The 20,608-nt window shown below is 48.4% G+C and overlaps 1 protein-coding gene across 2 annotated transcripts in view; it reads left to right on the forward strand.

The window, feature by feature from the left end:
• The window catches only part of tenm4 (teneurin transmembrane protein 4), a 3,407,721-nt gene that overhangs the window by 756,407 nt on the left and 2,630,706 nt on the right, over positions 1 to 20,608 (forward strand). The gene's annotated exons all lie outside the window — the stretch shown is intronic.

A 20,608-nucleotide genomic window follows, 5' to 3' on the forward strand; every position in this document is an offset into this window, starting at 1 on the left:
TGCCCCCGAGGCCAAAAAAACAGCAAAGTGCCATTGGATAGCAGAATGTTCCTCAGCGCTGCAGTCGCAGAGAAACACCCCGCTAAACATCCCATTCAGCGAACTTTAACTTGAGTCCACTAAATCACGCCCCATATGTTGAGAATCTTTTTTTTTTACTATTGACAGCTCCATTCTATTATAGTTTATGAATCCTATTCCATTACATTTCTCCATCAGTTATTAAATCTTCCTTTGAGGCACTGATCCTGCCAATTTATTGTCAGGATTCATTAACTGTCTAGATTAAATATCTAATTTCCCAAATAATCAAATACTAAGCAGTTAATTATGTATAAGTAATGTTCATTAATACTCCATAAATCATCCTATGTGGCCTAGCTGAAAGGCAACTTTAACATTTCTGATTCACAGTGATTTTAGACAGTTCTTCATTGTAAAAGAATGAGGTAGGTTGGCAAGGAAATATAGGGTGGAATTCAACCAAAAACATTTCACTGCCATTTTGAGCTGTTTGGCGGGATGTTTCCTGTCGGATTTTTGGGTGAGATCCACACTGGTGTTCACCCACACTTAGGGCGCGATTTAACAAAAGAAATACTCCCGTTTTAGGCACAGAGAGCAGGGTGTTTCTTGACACCTGCAGCGCTGAGAATGACCCTGTTATCTCACGGGTCTCCGCCATTTTTTTTAACCACTGCATTGAACGTCCTGCCAAGGCTGCACTTACCTCATTTCCTGTACTGACGTGTTCATCTGATCAATGCAGGAAGAGATCGGGGCGCCATTTTTAAAGCTGTCCCAATCTTTCAACCCCCTAGGTATCCACACCGTGGCCTCCAGACTCCATCACTGCCCCAACTGACCTTTAGGGGGTCCTGAAACCCACCCACGCCCCACCTTTTAAGGCAGCACACCACCGAGCCTGACCCCTGGCATGGGCAACCTGGCACCCTCCCCCCCCCTCCCAGCACAATAGCACAGTGGTTAGCACAGTTGCTTCACAGCTCCAGGGTCCCAGGTTCGATTCCCAGCTTGAGTCACTATCTGTGCGGAGTCTACACATTCTCCCGTGTCTGTGTGGGTTTTCTCCGGGTGCTCCGGTTTCCTCCCACAGTCCAAAGATGTGCAGGTTAGGTGGATTGGCTATGCTAAATTGCCCTTAGTATCCAAAAAAGGAGAACCAGGCAACGTGCCTCAATGACTACTGGCCAGTGGCCCTGACTTCAGTCGTAATGAAGTGCTTCGAGAGGTTGATCATGAAGCGCATCACCTCCATACTTCCAGTATGCCTTGATCCACTGCAATTCGCATACCGCTGCAACCGGTCCACATCAGACACCATTTCCCTGGCCCTACACTCATCCCTAGAGCATCTCGAAAACAAGGACTCCTACATTAGACTCCTATTTATTGACTACAGCTCCGCCTTCAACACCATAATCCCAGCCAAGCTCATATCAAAGCTCCAAAACCTAGGACTTTGCTCCCCACTCTGCAACTGGATCCTCGATTTTCTGACCAACAGACCACAATCAGTAAGAATGAACAACAACACCTCCTCCACAATAGTCCTCAACACCGGCGAGGCTGCGTACTTAGCCTCCTACTCTACTCCCTGTACACACACAACTGCGTGGCAAAACCTGGTTCCAACTCCATCTACAAGTTTGCTGACGATATGACGATAGTGGGCCGGGTCTCGAATAACGATGAGTCCGAATACAGGAGGGAGATAGAGAACCTAGTGGAGTGGTGTAGCAACAACAATCTCTCCCTCAATGCCAGCAAAACTAAAGAGCTGGTAATTGACTTCAGGAAGCAAAGTACTGTACACACCCCTGTCAGCATCAACGGGGCCGAGGTGGAGATGGTTAGCAGTTTCAAATTCCTAGGGGTGCACATCTCCAAAAATCTGTCCTGATCCACCCACGTCGACGCTACCACCAAGAAAGCACAACAGCGCCTATACTTCCTCAGGAAACTAAGGAAATTCGGCATGTCCACATTGACTCTTACCAACTTTTACAGATGCACCATAGAAAGCATCCTATCAGGCTGCATCACAGCCTGGTATGGCAACTGCTCGGCCCAGGACCGCAAGAAACTTCAGAGAGTCGTGAACACCGCCTAGTCCATCACACAAACCTGCCTCCCATCTATTGACTCCATCTACACCTCCCGCTGCCTGGGGTAAGCGGGCAGTATAATCAAAGATCCCTCCCACCCAGCTTACTCACTCTTCCAACTTCTTCCATCGGGCAGGAGATACAGAAGTCTGAGAACACGCACGAACAGACTCAAAAACAGCTTCTTCCCCACTGTCACCAGACTCCTAAATGACCCTCTTATGGACTGACTTCGTTAACACTACACCCTGTATGCTTCATCCGATGCCAGTGCTTATGTAGTTACATTGTATATGTTGTGTTGCCCTATTATGTATTTTCTTTTGTTCCCTTTTCTTCTCATGTACTTAATGATCTGTTGAGCTGCTTGCAGAAAAATACTTTTCACTGTACCTCGGTACACGTGACAATAAACAAATCCAATCCAATCCAATCCAAAGTGGGGTTACGGAGATAGGGTGGAGGTGTGGGGATAGGGTGGAGGTGTGGGCTGAAGTAGAGTGCTCTTTCCAAGGGCTGATGTAGACTCGATGGGCCGAATGGCCTCCTTCTGCACTGTAAATTCTATGAATTCTATGAATCAGCGACTGTCTTCCAGTTGTCAATGGTAATCTCCATAATCTTCATACCTCTCTTGCAGTTTTCATCCAGAAGGTCATAACCCATTGTTCACTGTACAGAAGGTATTTTCGTAAATGACCGGCATCTATCCAATGAAGATGGTCGAGCCAGTGCTAATGTTGTTGGTTTTGCAATGAGGGCAAGCTGCCAGAAGCAGAATGCTCCAAGAACTCTGAGTTGGTAACCTTGTCCTGCCAAAAGATACTAATGATACATCTGAAACAATGAAGGTGGAAACCTTTCAGCCTTCTCTCCTACCTAGCTTATGTTGTTCAGGTCTCGCCACTGTTGGGGAGTGCACTGAGGACACAGGCTTGCTAGACTTGCAGTTTAGTGTTCTTCCTCGGAGTGCTGTTGATCCACACACCTTACACAGCTTGGAAATAACAGCTATAGCTGGTGCGATGTGTGTGTTGATTTCATCATGGAGTGACAGATCAGCATATTTAATGACTCATTTAAATATGTCTGCACTGTGTTCTCCCAGCACCCAGTGACTAACGACCTTGCCTGGGAAACCTTTCATGGTGCCGTTTAGCACTGGTCCACACAAATTTGCCAAGGTGCCCGGGTGCTAGCTTGCCATTGCCCACAGTGGTGTCCCATTAAATAGTTGTGTCATCCTTGGCACTGCAGGCGCCGAGAAACATTCCGCTAAACGCACCCAAGACAAGACTCTTTGCCTGTCCCATGAAATCGTGCCCATTATCAGAGCCAATTTCTCCGTGCCCAGTGCTCAGTGAGTGCAGTGTACTTGAAAAATAAAGCATTTCTTCACCAAATTCCATCTCTGAAAAAATATTTGAAAAACTTATAAACACCAGTTTGTAAGTAAAATAATTCATAAATTGAAGTTTGACAAGACTGGAGATTGTGAACAGGATGGGTGAGCTGTTTGAAGAAAATTAATCAAATGCAGAGCAGCGTCACAAAAATCAACACAAGTCTTGATTTAAGAGCTTGTTCCTCCTAAGATCTCCTAGAAATGACTTAATGCACTTCACGGCAGCAGAATTGATTAATACAACAGAATAATGGATGGTTTCGGATAATCCTCTCCTCTCCTCTCCTCTGCTCCCCTTTCCTCCCCTCCCTGTAACAAAGTCATTTATATGAGGAACTGAAGTATTTGGAGCAGGAACAAAATATCAGGGAGCTCCAAATTAATGGAAATGGAGGGGTCCAAGCCATCAGTTGCAGAGAAGAATGTAGAAAACCATAAAGTTGACTTTGGGGAGTTATATGTGAGTAGTTTCTTCAGAAATGCATGGTCCTGTCCTGAGTTGCCACCATATTCTGTGATGGGGCCCTCCTGTCTTGGACTTTAGTCATGGATTTGGTGCTTCGACTATAGTGATACTCTGATATCTGCTTAACATATTTTTATTATTACTACATCTAAACAGGTTTTAGAGTAGGCACACAGCTCTTATGGTATGATTTCAGCCTGTCTCTTGAGGTTCTAACTCATGACTGATGAGTATCAGTGGTAAATCATCATCGACACCTCCTACAAGAATGCTATCCTACTTTTGAACAACAACATGTAACGATGTATCTAACTATTTACACTGCATTTCTGTAACTCGTTTTTACAACTGCTGTTTCTATCAAACTCCAACTCCCACTGTTCACCTCCCCGAGTTGCAGTTTGGGGGAATCCAATCACTCTCAGTATTCCTGGCCCTTTGGGAAAACATCTTGGAGGAATGAGAACTTTCTTCTGCATATGGTCAGACAACAAAATAGGACAGCACTTTATCAGCATTGCTGTAAGTGAGTGGAGGTTTCAGAGTGACTGAACTGCAAGAACAATGAAGACCCTTAAATGAAAGACTGATTCAAAAGAGAAGAATGACAAGAATTGATCTTAGAATCCTTTGGGACGAGAAGAGAAGAACCCAATACACTCTGAGGAACTTGTTGCTCCCTTGAAGAACTCTATAAAAAAGCTTCAGAGGAGGAATGATCTTCAATTCTTGAGAAGACTATTACAGCTGCATCATCAACTGCTGCATCAAAGACTGGAGACATTGAAGGTCTAACATTCCAATGAACTTAGATGATCAAGGGAAAAACAAGCAACCTCGACTTTCAGGAAACAAAGAGATGATTTCCCAATGATGTTCTGGGAAGACCGTCTACTTTCTGTGGGCAGTGGTAAGAGAACCACACTTCTCTGTGTATGAGGTTTTTCCACTATGGGCAATGGGAAGAATTGCTGAAAAAATGGAGACAAGGCAGCCTCATATTCTGTAATGAGAGGAATTTCTTGCAATCAACTCTGGAACAAGATTGCTGTACAGGATTCTGCAACTTCAGAAGTATTAAAGATTCTGCTGCAGATTCTGAGCTGATGTCCATCTTGAAGAGAAGATGACTTTCAGCTGAGCCTGATGTTTGGGTGCCAATTGACTTTTACCCTGGGAAGCTACCAGCTCTCTAGCAGTATGATCCTCAAACTGGGACTCAGGAAAGACACCCTTTGTGAAAACTCTTCATGAACAACAGGAGACAAGTAGGTAATGGTTCAGTAGATTCAGTGGAACTAAGATCTGCTGCTCAGCCACTAAAAGCACATCTGATTCTTCTAAAAAGACACAGTTATCATAAGGTTCATCCATTAATAGAAAAATAAATCATTCTCTAGGACCTTAACCTCCAAGAGCTCATTCAGCACTGCAAGAGATTCTTCCTCATCACTCTCAAAGAAGAGCTAATCGAGGTTCAGCAGGTCCTCATGGAGATGGTCACTTTCTGCCAAAGTGTTTTCTATATCCTCCACCTCTGGCCTTATTTCAGGAAGAACTGAGAGAGTCATGACTTCTTTGTCTGGCCTGGGAATAGTGGACGGTGTTTCTGTGAAAGGGAGGAAATTCCTGCTGAGTGTGTAAACCTCAGCTTCTGATGGTTGAATTTCCACTGTTTTTAAATAGAAGCTTGAAGATTGTCACATGAAGGACAGTGAGTTGTTCAAATGATGAGCATCATCTGGTTTGATTTCTGAAGTCTGTCAACATCACCACTGAATAAGGATGTACGTTGATTGTGGAGAATATCAAAAGAATCAACAATCTGTTGGTCCCTGTAGCTGATAGCAGCAATAATTCTGCCTTTGATTGGAAAGTCTGTGGCTCCTGGACCTTGTTACTTGATGGATAAAGAGTCATCAGTTGAAGGCAGTCAAGGTTATCTGCTAATATGTTATCACTGGTTCCGGTATCAATTTAAAAAGAAATCATGTAACCTTGAACTTGTACCAGAAGTGACCAGGAATCTAAATGAAGACGATCTGTTTCCCCAAGGAACTCTCGTGGGTTGTTGTTTTCTGGATTTTACATTTCTTGGAAGGAATAAATAGGTTTCATAAATATTTACTGGTCTGCAATTTCAATTAAATTGCTGGATTTGCAATAACACTGGAAATTTCCAATTTTGCCATCATGAAAGTGCCCCCTTTGAGCAGCTCTTGCATCTCTGCTTGTTTCTCTTGCCACTATGCTTTTGCACCTGTTTGTGCAGTTTACCAGGCTTTCTTGTGGGTGGGGTCATGCCCATGGAGCTACCCAGTCAATGGAGTCAGAGTTGCCATGAATATCGTCTGGTTAAATGCTCTAATTCCACCCTGCTTCGCATATTGGACTGCTTGATCTAATGTAAGATCTAATGTAAGATCATGTATGGTCTTCACAAAGTAAGAGAGTTTCTCACCGAACATCCATGACTGCGATTACACGTCAGTTGATCCTTCGGTGGCTCATATCCACAAGAACGAGTTAGCTGATTAAAACATGACAGAATTCTGCTTTGGACAAAGATAGGTGTCAAAGGCTCTAATAATAGAATGAAAAAATAATGGTGGAGTCCTGCACACTCTTGTTTGAACAGAACATTGTCCGTGACTGGACCTATTGCATAAAGAAAATAACTAATTTGGAGGTTTGGTTCGTGAAGATATGCTGCTCAGGACTGGAGAATGTGGCATTTTCATAACTCACACTGCTGGCATCTCTGTGGGCCCTCCAGTCAGTCAAACAGGGCAAAGGCAGGGAAATGTGCTCATAATTACAGTGTTCCTGCATCTGCCACCAAAATGTATTTGAGTTGCTTTCAAAAGTTTCTTCTCTCTGTGGTTCCTTCGAAAACACCAATGTGCTTGTTCCCATCAATGTCTCCACCACTGCACCATGTTATGTGATGGGTCCTTCTGTCCTGGACTTTAGGTTTGGGGCTTGGTTCATAGACAGGCTACAGACATACTCTGTTATCCGTTTAACACTTGTTCATCAGTAGGCCTTCTAAACAGGTTACTGAGTAGTTACATAGCTCTTGGGTATGATTCTATTATACCCCCCACGAGATCCCTGGGGATTACCTGATTAATCACCCGTGAGCCTCAAGAAGTACGAGCTCCCTGCTGAGGGGGAGAGGCCCCTTATTGGGATAGTTAACTCGGGGCAATAAAAGACAGGAACCGAGCTACAGAGTAATCCCGATTGAGACTGTACTTGTAAATACTTTACTGTTGGTTATAAACCATTTGTTTGACTCTCCTTTCCGGGCTCCACTGTGACTACTCAATTGGCGATGAGAATAAAGCAGAACTACAGTCACCACTGCTAACCATTTGGAGCACAGTCACCTCTCTTCATGAAGGAATATGGTTTGCACCATTTTTGAAAATGCCACTTTTGACAGACTCAGTGCATTCAATGCAGGTGTAGAGGACTGGACCTAGAATGCGGAGCGTATGTGCTATTATTTTTAAGTGAATGCTACCGTTGGGGATGATCGCCAGATGGTAATTCTGCTAACTGCCTGTGGGGGTCCCACCTTCAGCTTCATAAAGAGCCTGAGGTACCCCATGGCCCCAAACTCCAAGACGTTCGAAGAGCTAGTGGCACTCATGGTAAATCACTACGACCCAAAGCTGTCAGATATTGTACAGAGATACTGGTTTAATACGGCCAGGAGGACCCCATGGGAGTCCGTTGCTGGGTTTTTGGTGTAATTGTGCAAATTGGCAGAGTTTTTTGACAAAGGGCCATCCCTACCCGAGATTCTAAGGGGCCAATTTTTATGCGGAGTAAATAATATGATGACCCAACAGAAATTGCTGGTTGAGCCATTGCTGGACCTAAAAAAGGCCACATTCTCCCTCTCACGGGAGAATGCAGAGAAGGGAATCCAGTTCCAGGGAATGTCAGGGATGGAGGTAAACAGCATTCCAGTGCACACGTCCCTTAGGACTGGGGCCTCGGGACTCTTCCCTGTCCTGAACACGATTGGAACCAAGCCCGTTGTCCAAGGGCCGCTATAGCCAGACAGAATATTTTCCTGGAATCGATTGAGGATGATCCAAGGTGGTGCAGCACTTGTGCCCGGCAAAATCACAGCAAAAGGAAACACAGGTTTACCAGGAAACTAGCCATCTGTATGGGGGAGAAGCCAGCCCAGGTCCGCTGTATTGTGTGACTGATGGAAGAGAAAGACTGACAGCATTCACGTCAAGGTCAATGACTATTGCGGAGCGCAATTATACCCAGATAGAAAAGGAGAGACTGACTGTTATATTCACGAGGAAGATATTTCATCACTACGTGTATGGGTGTCGGCTCACCATAGGGACACACCACGAGCCATTAGTCCCCCCCCCTCCCCAAACCTTCTCCACCGAGGGCCGACAAAGTAATTTCAACACTTAAGCTTATGGATACCTTGCCGGTCACCGCTACCCAGATACGTGTCTGGACACAAAAAGACTCCAAATTGGTGAAAGTGCACCACATCGTCTTACACAGGGGTCAGCAAGAGAAACTGCCCAAAGGATGATGGGCCTCTGAAGCTAAAATGCAGGAGCTCAGCGTGGAAGATGGTATCCTTCTGTGGGCATATCACGTCGTGGTCAGCTGCCAGAGGAGAGTTGTCATTCTTTTGCATCTGCAAAATGGACGCCCGGATGTGTCAAAAATGAAGATGCAAGCTCGCAGATATGTGTGGTGGCAGGCTTGGATGGCATGATCGAATGACTGGCCCAACAGTGCACCACATACTAAGAACAGCAGAAACCCCCACCAGCTTCCCCGCTGCATCCATGGGAATGGCCACGCCAGTCTTAGGTGCACCTACATGCCGAATTTGCCGGACCTTTCCAAGGATCAATGTTTTTACTCATGGTTGACGCCCACTTCAAGTAGCTGGATGTTGTCCACCACATTGAAGGCTACAGATGAGAAGACATGACTCTCCTTCAGCATCCACGGCACTTCGGAGGTACTGGTCACAGACAATGGCACCCTCTTCATCAGCAATACGTTCAAGAGGTTGATGAAAACAAATGGGTTGCGGCACATCTACACAGCCCTGTATCACCCTTTCTCGACCAGGCTGGCTGGGCGAATGGTGCAGACCTTCAAGAGGAACTGAAGAAATGGACCACAGGGTCTGTGGAGATGTGACTGGCAAGATTTTTGTTCAGCCAATGGACCACGCAGTTGATGGGCCGGAGCCTCAGCACCTTCCTCAGCCTCACATGCCAAGATATTGGCGGGAAAGTACAACAGGGTCAGGACCTGCAGAGGTGAAGCCAAGGCCTGTGAATACAGACCAGGGGTTTCAAACCAAAGGATGCAGTCCGATAGATGCCAGGGACAGTGGTAGTGTAGACTGGACCAATTTCGTACCAGATGCAGATGCAGAATGGACAGTGTGGAAGCATCTTGACTGCCTCAGGAGCAGAGGGCCAGTGTTAGGCCATATCCCACCAGAGGAATCGACTTTTGCCACGTCACCCCAGCACATGGGGGCATCACTCCCTGGGGGTCCCAACACCGAGATGGGAGAGGTGGTAGACTCCAATTTGGAAATGGAGACCAGGCATCAAAGGCTTCCAACAGTAATCTAACCAAGGATCAGTCACCAGTGGTGGTACCCCCAGGCGGTTATCAAAGAAACGGCATCCCCTGACAGTCTATATGCCCCCCGACCCAGCTCTGCAGCCATTGGAAATGCAGCACGGGCAGAGGAGAAGGCATCCTCCTGCTCTACTTCCTTCGGAGGGACTTATGAACTTCGGGGAGGGGGGGAAATGTTGGAAACCACACGAGACCCACGGGGATGATCTGATTAATCTCCCCTTGTGCCTCGTGGAGTACGTGCCCCCCACCCCCCCTGAGGGGCGGAGGCCCATCAGTGGGGTGGTTAACTCAGTACATTAAAAGTTGGCCCAGGTAGGAGCTGAGCTGCGGAATTCTCCCAAATAGGACTGAGATGTGACTTGTATATACTTTGCTTTTGGTAATTAACCATTCTTTGACTCTACTTTCTGGACTCCTCTGTAATTACGAAAGATTCCAACCTCTTTCTTGAGAGTCTAACACATCAGGGGTCAGGGGTTCATCAACATCATATTTCAGCAAATCCCACCTGTTAACCCTTAACACTACAGGTACCAGACCTTGGGCGGAATTCTCCGCAATGGGCACGATGCCCGCCGACCGGCGCCAAAAACGGCGCGAATCAGTCCGGCATCGCGCCGCTCCAAAGGTGCGGAATCCTCCGCATCTTGAGCGGTCGAGCCCTAACCTTGAGGGGCAAGGCCCACGCCGGACTGATTTCCGCCCCGCCAGCTGGCGGGAAAGGCCTTTGGTGCCCCGCCAGCTGGCGCGGAAATGACTTTGCCGGGCGGCGCATGCGCGGCAGCGTCAGCGGCCGCTCATCGCATCCCCGCGCATGCGCAGTGGAGGGGGTCTCGTCCGCCTCCGCCATGCTGGAGACCGTGGCGAAGGCGGCAGGAAAAGAGTGCCCCCACAGCACAGGCCCGCCCGTGGATCGGTGGGCCCCGATCGTGGGCCAGGCCACAATGGGGGCACCCCCTGGGGCCAGATCGTCCCGCGCCTCCCCCAGGACCCCGGAGCCCGCCCGCGCCGCCTTGTCCTGCCGGTAAGAGAGGTGGTTTAATCCACGCCGGTGGGACAGGCATTCCAGCAGCGGGACTTCGGCCCATCCGGGCCGGAGAATTGTCGGGGGGGGGGCCCGCCAACCGGCGCGGCGTGATTTCCGCCCCCACCGAATATCCGGTGCTGGAGAATTCGGCAACCGGCAGCGGCGGGATTCACGCCAGCCCCCGGCGATTCTCCGACCCGGCGGGGGGTCGGAGAATCCCGCCCCTTGTTACAATTCTTGACCAATAATAAAATAATTTACTATCACGTTCAAGAGAAGAGTTTAATTTAAATTATTTTATGGGACGCGGGAGTCACTGTCTCAGCCAGTATTTTTATTTCCCATCCATAATTGCCCTTGAGACGGTGGATGTGATCTGCCTTCTTGAACTGCTGCAGTCCATGTGGCTTGAGAATACCCACACTGCTTTTCAGAAGGGAGTTTCAGCATTTTGACCCTATTCTAAAAACCATTGTAACCGAAGTAGCCAGATTACAAATATATGCAAAAAAAAACATATCATGATCATTAGGTTGAAATTTTACCGTCAGGATATTGGCAGTTTTTGCAGTCAGCAGCAAATGTATAGTGTTAGCTACTATTTTCTTGGTCTTTAACCCTTGAAGCTGCAGTTATTATTGACCCAAAGGAGTGCAGCACCCTCTCCATGGGATCACGCACTTGTGTGAATGGGCAAACAACATTGTATCTCCCTAACCAATCAGATTGAAGAATTGTTAATGAGGCACACAGAGTCTGAAGAAGGAGTGTCAGTGAGAATAACTAATTCAATGACAAATCAGATAATAGAATGAATGGAGAGAAAGAAATATGGGAAGGAGAGGGGGATAAGGGAGGCAGAAAAAAATCTATTAAAAGATATATTTTTTTATCATTTTGATATAAATTTCCAACAATTAAAATCTGAAAATGGGCAGCATGGTGGCGCTGGTGGTTAGCACTGCTGCCTCAGGGCGCCAAGGTCCCAGGTTCAATCCTGGCTCTGGGTCACTATCCTTGTGGAGTTTGCACATTCTCCCCGTGTTTGTGTGGTATTGCCCCCACAACTCAAAGATGTGCAGGCTCGGTGGATTGGCCAACGTAAATTGCCCCTTAATTGGAAAAAATGAATTGGGCACTATAAGTTTTTTGAAGAAAAAAAAATTAAAATCTGAAAGAGTGACACTGTACTTATAGGGCGGGATTTTTTGGCCGTTCATGCTGCTGGGATCTTATGGTCTTGCCGACAGTGCACCCCAGCCACAGGTTTTGCAGTGGCGCAGGGTGCGTTCAACGGGGAACCCCACTGTCAACAGCGGAACGAGAAGATTCCACTGCCAGCTAATGGCAAACTGTCCTCCACTGCTGCAGAACACACTGCGGAGAGGGGGAGGAAAATTTCACCCCTTATTTTCTGTGCCAGAGAAGATGTGAGATTTACATTTATAGTGCAGAAGGAGGCCATTCAGCCCACCGAGTCTGCACCGACCCTCCGAAAGAGCACCCTATCGAGGTTCACTTTGCCACCCCATCCCCATAACCCCACCTAACATAGAATTTACAGTGCAGAAGGAAGCCATTCGGCCCTTTGAGTCATCACCGGCTCTTGGAAAGAGCACCCGACCCAAACTCAACACCTCCACCCAACACCAAGGGCAATTTGGACATTAAGGGCAATTTATCATTGGCCAATTCACCTAACCCGCACATCTTTGGACTGTGGGAGGAAACCGGAACACCCGGAGGAAACCCACGCAGACACGGGGAGGACGTGCAGACTCCGCACAGACAGTGACCCAAGCCGGAATCGAACCTGGGACCCTGGAGCTGTGAAGCAATTGTGCTATCCACAATGCTACCGTGCTGTCCTTGAGAACAAATAAATCTACACTATATCATTTTACCGTAATCCATGTACCTATCCAATAGCTGCTTGAAGGTCCCTAATGTTTCCGACTCAACTACTTCCACAGGGGGTAATTGATCATGGCCAATCCGTCTAACCTGCACATCTTTGGAATGTGGGAGGAACCAGAGAACCCGGAGGAAACCCACACAGACATGGGGAGAATGTGCAAACTTCACACCTTCAACTGTAGCAAGGAATCTGGACATTCTGATGACTTATGGCAGTTGAGATTTGATTGCAGTGATGCCTTTGGACATCTCAAAGAGTTGCTGATTTAGAAATCCTTCAGGGTGCCCTCTGTGACTGATTTGGCTGTAGAGGTTTCTGGTTAATGTGTAAAACCCTGGATCTCATGTTTCTTATTGAAAACTGGACCCGGGAAGTTGCAGGTCTCGGCTTCAACTCCAGGTGTGGATCTGAGACCTACATGTTCTTCAGTTACAAAAATCCAAATATCATGTTCTGAATTCATGCATCAGCTTAAATTCCTTTTTAAATTTAATTTAGTCATGGTCATTGCTTTTTATGCACAGCTTTCCAAACAAATTGGGTCAGAAATTGGCTTTGTCGGAACTACAGATGTAACGCCTCAGTGATGAAATCAATCTACAAGGCTCTAATGGCTTGATAAAGCTTTCTTCAAATTATCCGAAGAAGCCGTGGCTACCATTTATTTTGGACCATTGCTCTAATAACAACGTAGATAATTTAATTAAGTATGAACATCTTCCTGCTTTAGTAGACATTGCAAGGGACAGTCAACACTAAACACCTCTGAGGATGCCTTGTAATTCATTTTCTTTTATTTCACAGTTATTTGAGCAGCGCTGTAAGTAATTAGCATATCCTTTCAAACTTATTAATTGATGCAGCAAAATCAAGTGCTTTCAAGATAATGAACTGTTTTCTTTTCCACACATCAAGAAAGATTTTAATGTACAATGAATAAAATTTTAATAAAATTAAGATTGTAAAAGTTTCAATATTTGGTGATTAAAGCAACATGGATTATATGTTCCAGGAAGTTCACGCTATCTCCTGCTGTAACTTAGGTAGAAAATTGACAGCTACCCTGATGAACTGAGATTAATCATTGTTGCAAAAATTTCTCCAAGGTTTGATGGACAATTGCGAGATCCCCAGTGGAAATTTTGCTCCTTTGATTTTCCATTTGTTATGTTATCATGGTAATAATAATCTTTATTAGTGTCACAAGTAGGCTTACATTATCACTGCAATGAAGTTACTGTGAAAAATGATGTATGTGATCCAGCACAGTCCTCTGAAGTTTTTGCTTGTACACGTGGCATCTTCTCTTCTTGGGAAATCCCTCAGGGTGGAGGATGGCTTGCTTCCACACTGACTGAGGAGTCCAATGTGTGACCTACAGTCTCTGCCACAGATGTGGTGGATGGTAGTTTGAGGAATGGATGTGTGGGGTGCCTGGGTTGCCATGCACACCTTTCATTGTCAACGCTTGACATCACCTTACTCTTGGTGCTGATACACAAGGGGCGAAATTCTCCCCAAACGGCGCGATGTCCGCCGACTGACGCCCAAAACGGCACCAATCAGACGGGCATTGCGCTTCTTTGGGGGCCGAGCCCCAACATTGAGGGGCTAGGCCGACGGCGGAGGAATTTCTGCCCCGCCAGCTGGCGGAAACAGCCTTTGTTGCCCCGCCAGCTGGCGCGGAAATGACATTTCGGGGCGGCGCATGCGCGGGAGCGTCAGCGGCCGCTGACAGTTCCCCACGCATGCGCAGTGGAGGGAGTCTCTTCCGCCTCCGCCATGGTGGAGACCGTGGCGGAGGCGGAAGGGAAAGGATGCCCCCACGGCACAGGCCCGCCCGCGGATCGGTGGGCCCTGATCGCGGGCCAGGCCACCGTGGGGGCAGCCCCCGGGGCCAGATCGCCCCGCGCCCCCCCCCCAGGACCCCGGAGCCCGCCCACGCCGCCTTGTCCCGCCGTTCAAAAGGTGGTTTAATCCACGCCAGCGGGACAGGCAATTTATCGGCGGGACTTCGGCCCATCTGGGCCGGAGAATCCAGCGGGGGGGCCCGCCAACCGGCGAGGCCCGATTCCCGCCCCCGCCGAATATTCGGTACCGGAGACTTCGGCAACCGGCAGGGGCGGGATTCACGGCAGCCCCCGGCGATTCTCCAACCCGGCGGGGGGTCGGAGAATGACGCCCCTGGTGTTTAGCTTCTGACATAATTGGGCGGGATTCTGCAACTCCCCGCCGGGTCGGAGAATCGCCGGGGGCTGGCGTGAATCCCGCCCCCGCCGGTTGCCGAATTCTCCGGCACCGGATATTCGGCGGGGGCGGGAATCGCGCCGCGTCAGTGGGCGAGCCCCCCCCCCCCCCCCCCCGCCCCGGAGATTCTCCGGCCTCCGATGGGCCAAAGTCCTGCTGCTGGAATGCCAGTCCCGCCGGCGAGAATCAAACCACCTCTCTTCCCGGCGGGACTAGGCGGCGCGGGCGGGCTCCGGGGTCCTGGGAGTCTGGGGTGATCTGGCCCCGGGGCTGCCCCCACGGTGGCCTGTCCTGCGATCGGGGCCCACCAATTCAGGGGCGGGTCTGTGCTGTAGGGGCACTCTTTTCCCTCTGCCTCGGCCACAGTCTTCACCATGGCCGACGTGGAAGAGACCCCCCCCCCTGCGCATGCGCGGGGGTGACGTCAGCAGTCGCTGACGCTCCCGCGCATGCGCGGACTTCCGCCGCCCGGCGAAGTCATTTTGTCCCCGGCTGGCGTGACACCAAAGGCCTTTCCCACTGGTCGACGGCGCGCCAACCACTGCAGTGCGCGCCTAGCCCCTCACGGTGAGGGCCTGGCCCCTAAAGATGCGGAGAAATCCGCACCTTTGGGGCGACCTGACGCCGGAGTGGTTCACGCCACTCCATCCCGCCGGGACCCCCCGCCTCGCCGGGTAGGGGAGAATCCCGGCCCATGTTATCTTTTTTTATTCAAATTAAGGCAAAATATAGCAGAGCCAATCCACCCACCTCGGACATTTTTTGGGTTGTGGAGGTGAGACCCACGTGGACACAGGGAATATATTCAAACTCCACACGAACATTGACCCGGGATCGAACTAAGGTCCTTGACGCCATGAGAGATATAATGTAATCTTGCAATAATGAAGGATCATTGGAATTCTTAAAACATTGGCCTGGACTCTCATATCTGGAGCCTCGGTGCTCCCGCCAGCGGAGAATCGCTACTAGTCTCCGCTAGCACCAGGAGCAGGGCCAGGTATGCGAGTCTCTCTCTTTTACCACTGTAAATTATGCATGGGGGAGATCACTCAATTCTGTTGGAACCCCGTTATTGGGCCGCCATTTTGAGTGGGCAGCCTGATACCGAGTTCCGACAGCGGCCCCCATTCTCCCCCACAGCCTAAATCCTGCCCTCCCACACAAGTACGGGCATCCTCTGCCCACTAAGGTAATAACAGGTCACCTTCCCACAGCATGCACGGATGAGGGTGGTTTAAACCACCCCCCACCCCCCCACTGACTGCCCCACCAAGTCCCCCAGTCCTCCATCAGGCCACCCCATCAGAGACCACCAACATGGACCCACATCAGAGACCCCTATCAGCCCACTCTGCCTGAAAGCTGAAGGGCAGTCCAGGCAGTAGAATGAAAGATCGCTGCATTTTCACTTACCTTTCCCTAACATCTGCTGCCTCAGACAAAAGTGTTTAAAACTGCAGCTGTTACAAGTGTCAGAGGCTTCCTGGATGCCAAGTACACTTCACAGGGCTTCAAATCCCTTGATAGCCTTTGAAATTCACATCTTCCATTTAATTTCACACAGCAATCCATTGCATGAGCCAGTGATTGACAGTTTTATTACTCCAGGCGCAGCTGTTTCGGTGGTTTGTTGATTTATCTTTCCTTTTACGCTTGAATGCTTCTCCATCACCCTGCTTTGGAACGAAACATAACTGGTGCGATTTTCCGATCGATGACACCGAAATGGCGATCGGCCGGAGAATCCATCCAGGTTGAACGCGCGGCCACCACAGGCCGCCACCGTGTGCATGCTCGGCTGGGCATCACGGTTGCACAAGTGATTAGCACTGTGGCTTCACAGCGCCAGGGTCCCAGGTTCGATTCCCTGCTGGGTCACTGTCTGTGCGGAGTCTGCACGTTTTCTCCATGTCTGCGTGGGTTTCCTCCGGGTGCTCTGGTTTCCTTCCACAGTCCAAAGACGTGCCGTTAGATGGATTGGCCATGATAAATTTCCCTGAGTGATCAAAAAGATTAGGAGTGATTATTGGGTTACGGAGATAGGGTGGAAGTGAGGGTTTAAGTGGGACGGTGCAGACACGATGGGCCGAATGGCCTCCTTCTGCACTGTATGTTCTATGTTCTATTCTGCAGTCATATCCGCAGGTAAAGTCGGGAACTTTACACGACGCGGCTGCTAGTCCCCTACCGGGCAGAGAATCGGTGCGGGTGCGGCGCCCGCTTTCTGGTTGTATGACCAGACAGATCCTGCGGACATAGCCGCAGGATCAGAGAATCCAGCCCAACATTTATAAACACTCTTGTTATGATTGACATGGCCTCACCCTCTGAAAAGGAATTGAGGACTGTCTGCTGAGAAGAAGAGGAAGTGAAAGCACTGAGCTCATTTCAGGCAAGGGTGACTGATGGGGTTCTCGGTTCCAGCAGTGAATCAACTGAGGCAATTAGTGGTCGATCGGATCATCCCCACCGCCAAATCCTTTTCCCTAAATGCTCCATTCTCCTTCTGATCGGGAATTCTGATACTGCCGTTGGGAAGTGGAGAACCCATCGTATTGCTCCTGATGATATTGAACTTTTATTTCAAATGAAAATCAGAAGGGGAAAATTGGAATAGGATGGTGATTGGACATGAGGGCCACAGGAATAACTTGCATCCATTCATGGTGATACTGGCAGGAGGGACATTTTGGATTGTCAGCTAATTTAAATGATAGCTAAACACAGAATTGAGTGAATTCATGCCTCAACAGAGGACCACTTAAAAAACGAGTGTGTCATTATTACTCCACCAGTGCCACTGCTGCTGCAGTGATTGGGCAGCACAGTAGCACAGTGGTTAACACTGTTGCTTCACAGCACCAGGGTCCCATGTTCGATTCCCGGCTTGGGTCACTGTCTGTTTAGAGTCTGCACGTTCTCGCTGTGTCTGCGTGGGTTTCCTCCGGGTGCTCCGGTTTCCTTCCACAAATCCCGAAAGATGTGCTGTTAGGTGGATTGGACATTTTGAATTCTCCCTCCGTGTATCCGAACAGGCACCTGAATATGGCGACTCGTGGCTTTCCACAATAACTTAATTTCAGTGTTAATGTACTACTTGTGACAATAAAGATTATTATTATTATTATTGCCAGACCCACATTGCTGCTCCCCGTGCTGAGGTGGTTCATTTTGAAACTTAGCCTACTTGGCCCAGAGCTGATGAAAAATATCCTTCAAGACCATCTACAGTGCCCCCCACAGGAACCCAAAAGCCTTCCACCAGTCATGTTACAGCTTCTGGGGTAGCAATACTTAGGAAGACTAGACCAGGTAACAGTGCCTGTAATATAGACACTAAAGGAAAGCACAAGGGTGATTAGTACTCTTAGTTAAAGGAATGAAACTGAATGAACACAATGCTTGTTTATCATTGTAGCAAACAACAACTGCCATGTTGAGTGATGTCCTGATGTGAATATTAAGGGGACGCTGTGTGTCCTTCAATCCAGGCTCTCTTTACCTCTGCATAGTTGTTGCAGTTTTAAATAATAATCTCGTGAGAATATGCCGTTTTGGGTGGCATACTAAGGAGGCTTTGAGCTCTACGAAGGTTGCCGCAAATTATCTAATAAATTTCAGGAGTTCAAAATTAATTTGTGGGCTTTTTAGAGTTCAAGGATGTTGAATGATGGTCAATTTCTCATTACAGGGTTGAGTTATCCTTTAGCTTTTTTGTTGATTCTTAGGCCCAGAAAATCTATCTCTTTTCTCAATGAATTGATTAATTTTAATGTTGATTAAATAGTCAGCAGTAGCAAGTCTGGATAAAACCGTATCAGTCTGAGAGCGATATTCTAGTATTGACTGTTTTGGCACCGGTGGAGAATGTCCCAGTGAGGTTGTGTGAGTATCCCGACTAATCTGTAGAAAGCAACTAGCCCTTTTGTCTTGGTAGTAGGAGTAAATATTTCCTTAATGGAGCGCATTAAATGCTTTCTCTAAGTGATTATAGCGTACTGAGAACTCCTCTTGCCCACTCAGAATAAAACAGAACCACCAGCAGCGCTCATTCAACTCCAGATCATAAGAACATAAGTCCCTTAAGAGATTACATTATCCAAACTATTACACAGCTGTCATAATATCCACTCATGTATATAATGAGATTCAGACAGGCAGTGATTAACACACAGGATAACCAATGAACACACACAACACAGAACAACCAATCACCAGACAGGACACCACCACCATAAAGCCCACAGGGCATTAAGACTCTTTCTCTCTCTCACAGGACACAGCTATTTAGACAGTTAGAATGCACAAGTCAGTGAGTGCCATCTCCATGTGGTAGCGAGCTAGTCTGGTCAAGCCAGTAGGAGGTTATCAGTCAGATTAACAGAGTGTCAACCCACAGCAGATTATGTACAGCAATCAGTAAGTTCAATAAAACAGTGTTGGACCATCTCCTGTCGGAAGCCTGTTTCTAGTTTCACTGCATCCAGTTGCAGTCAACGTTGAACCAACTCACTTAACACATCATGGTACCAGGGAGCTATTAATTCTAACGAACCTACCTTGAGTGAATCTGCAACGACCAGCAAGCAGCCATCCAGCGGCATGGAAAAGATCCAGCCTCCTCCACAACTCCGGATCTCCGGCAACCTCGGCGCCACCTGGAAAGTCTTCAAACAGAAGTTCCTCCTGTATATCGGGGCCTCCGACCTCGAGGCAGCATTGGATGCCAGAAAGATGTTCCTGTCGACTGCGGGAGATCAAGCCATCCACATCAATAACTCACTCACGTTTGCCGATGGCGAAGACAAGACGAAGTTCAAGACAGTTCTGCTGAAATTCGACAGCCACTGCGAAATTGAGGTGAATGAGAGCTTTGAACAGGACATCTTCCAACAGAGGCTTCAGGGTAAGGATGAACCTTTTCAGTCCTTCTTGACCCATCTCCGCATCCTAGTGCAGTCATCTAATTATGACTCGACGGCTGATTCCATGATCTGGGATCAGATCATTTTCAGGGTCCAGTCCGACTCCCTGCGGGAGCAGGTCCTCAAAATCAAACAGTTGACCCTCTCCGTCGCCATCGAAACATGCGTTGTCCATCAGCATGCAAAAAATCGTTACTCCCGCATCAGGGCGGCAGAAACTGCAAAACTGGCCTCCCAAGAGGCAGAAAGGGTGCAAGCCATCGCAAAAATGCAAGGCCTGAGCATCGAGGAGAGTGGCCGTTTCGCACGCTTTTCCTGGGTCCCTACGCATGCGCACCACGACCGGGTGGATGATGAGGCCGAAGGCCCTAATGCGTATGTGCGAACGTCGGCCGACCGCACTGCGCATTGGCGATGGCGCACAGAACACGCTGACATCAGCGTCATGATGTGTCCAAATTGTGGCTCCGCCCATTTAAAGCGGCAATGTCCAGCCAAAGGAAAGCGATGTCTACAGTGTGGAAAGCCTGGGTATTACCCGGCCTTCTGCAGGTCCGCTCCATCAAGCAACAGCCAGCGATCCCAGCTGCAGCGCAGATGTGTCCGCTGCGTACAACAGCCCAACAGACCCCGAATCTGACTGCCTCGCGTCTCCATATCGGGTGGGCATCATCCCCACACGCAAGCTGGTCTCCACCGTGCCTGCAAACCGCCTTTCGATCCTGAGTATGGATACTGACGATGAGTGGTGTGCTGTCATCACGGTCAACCAGTCTCGCATCCGATTTAAATTGGACATTAGCGCGTCTGCAAACCTCATA

This window comes from Scyliorhinus torazame, chromosome 15, assembly GCF_047496885.1.
Source record: "Scyliorhinus torazame isolate Kashiwa2021f chromosome 15, sScyTor2.1, whole genome shotgun sequence".
In the NCBI taxonomy this organism is placed as follows: Eukaryota; Metazoa; Chordata; class Chondrichthyes; order Carcharhiniformes; family Scyliorhinidae; genus Scyliorhinus; species Scyliorhinus torazame.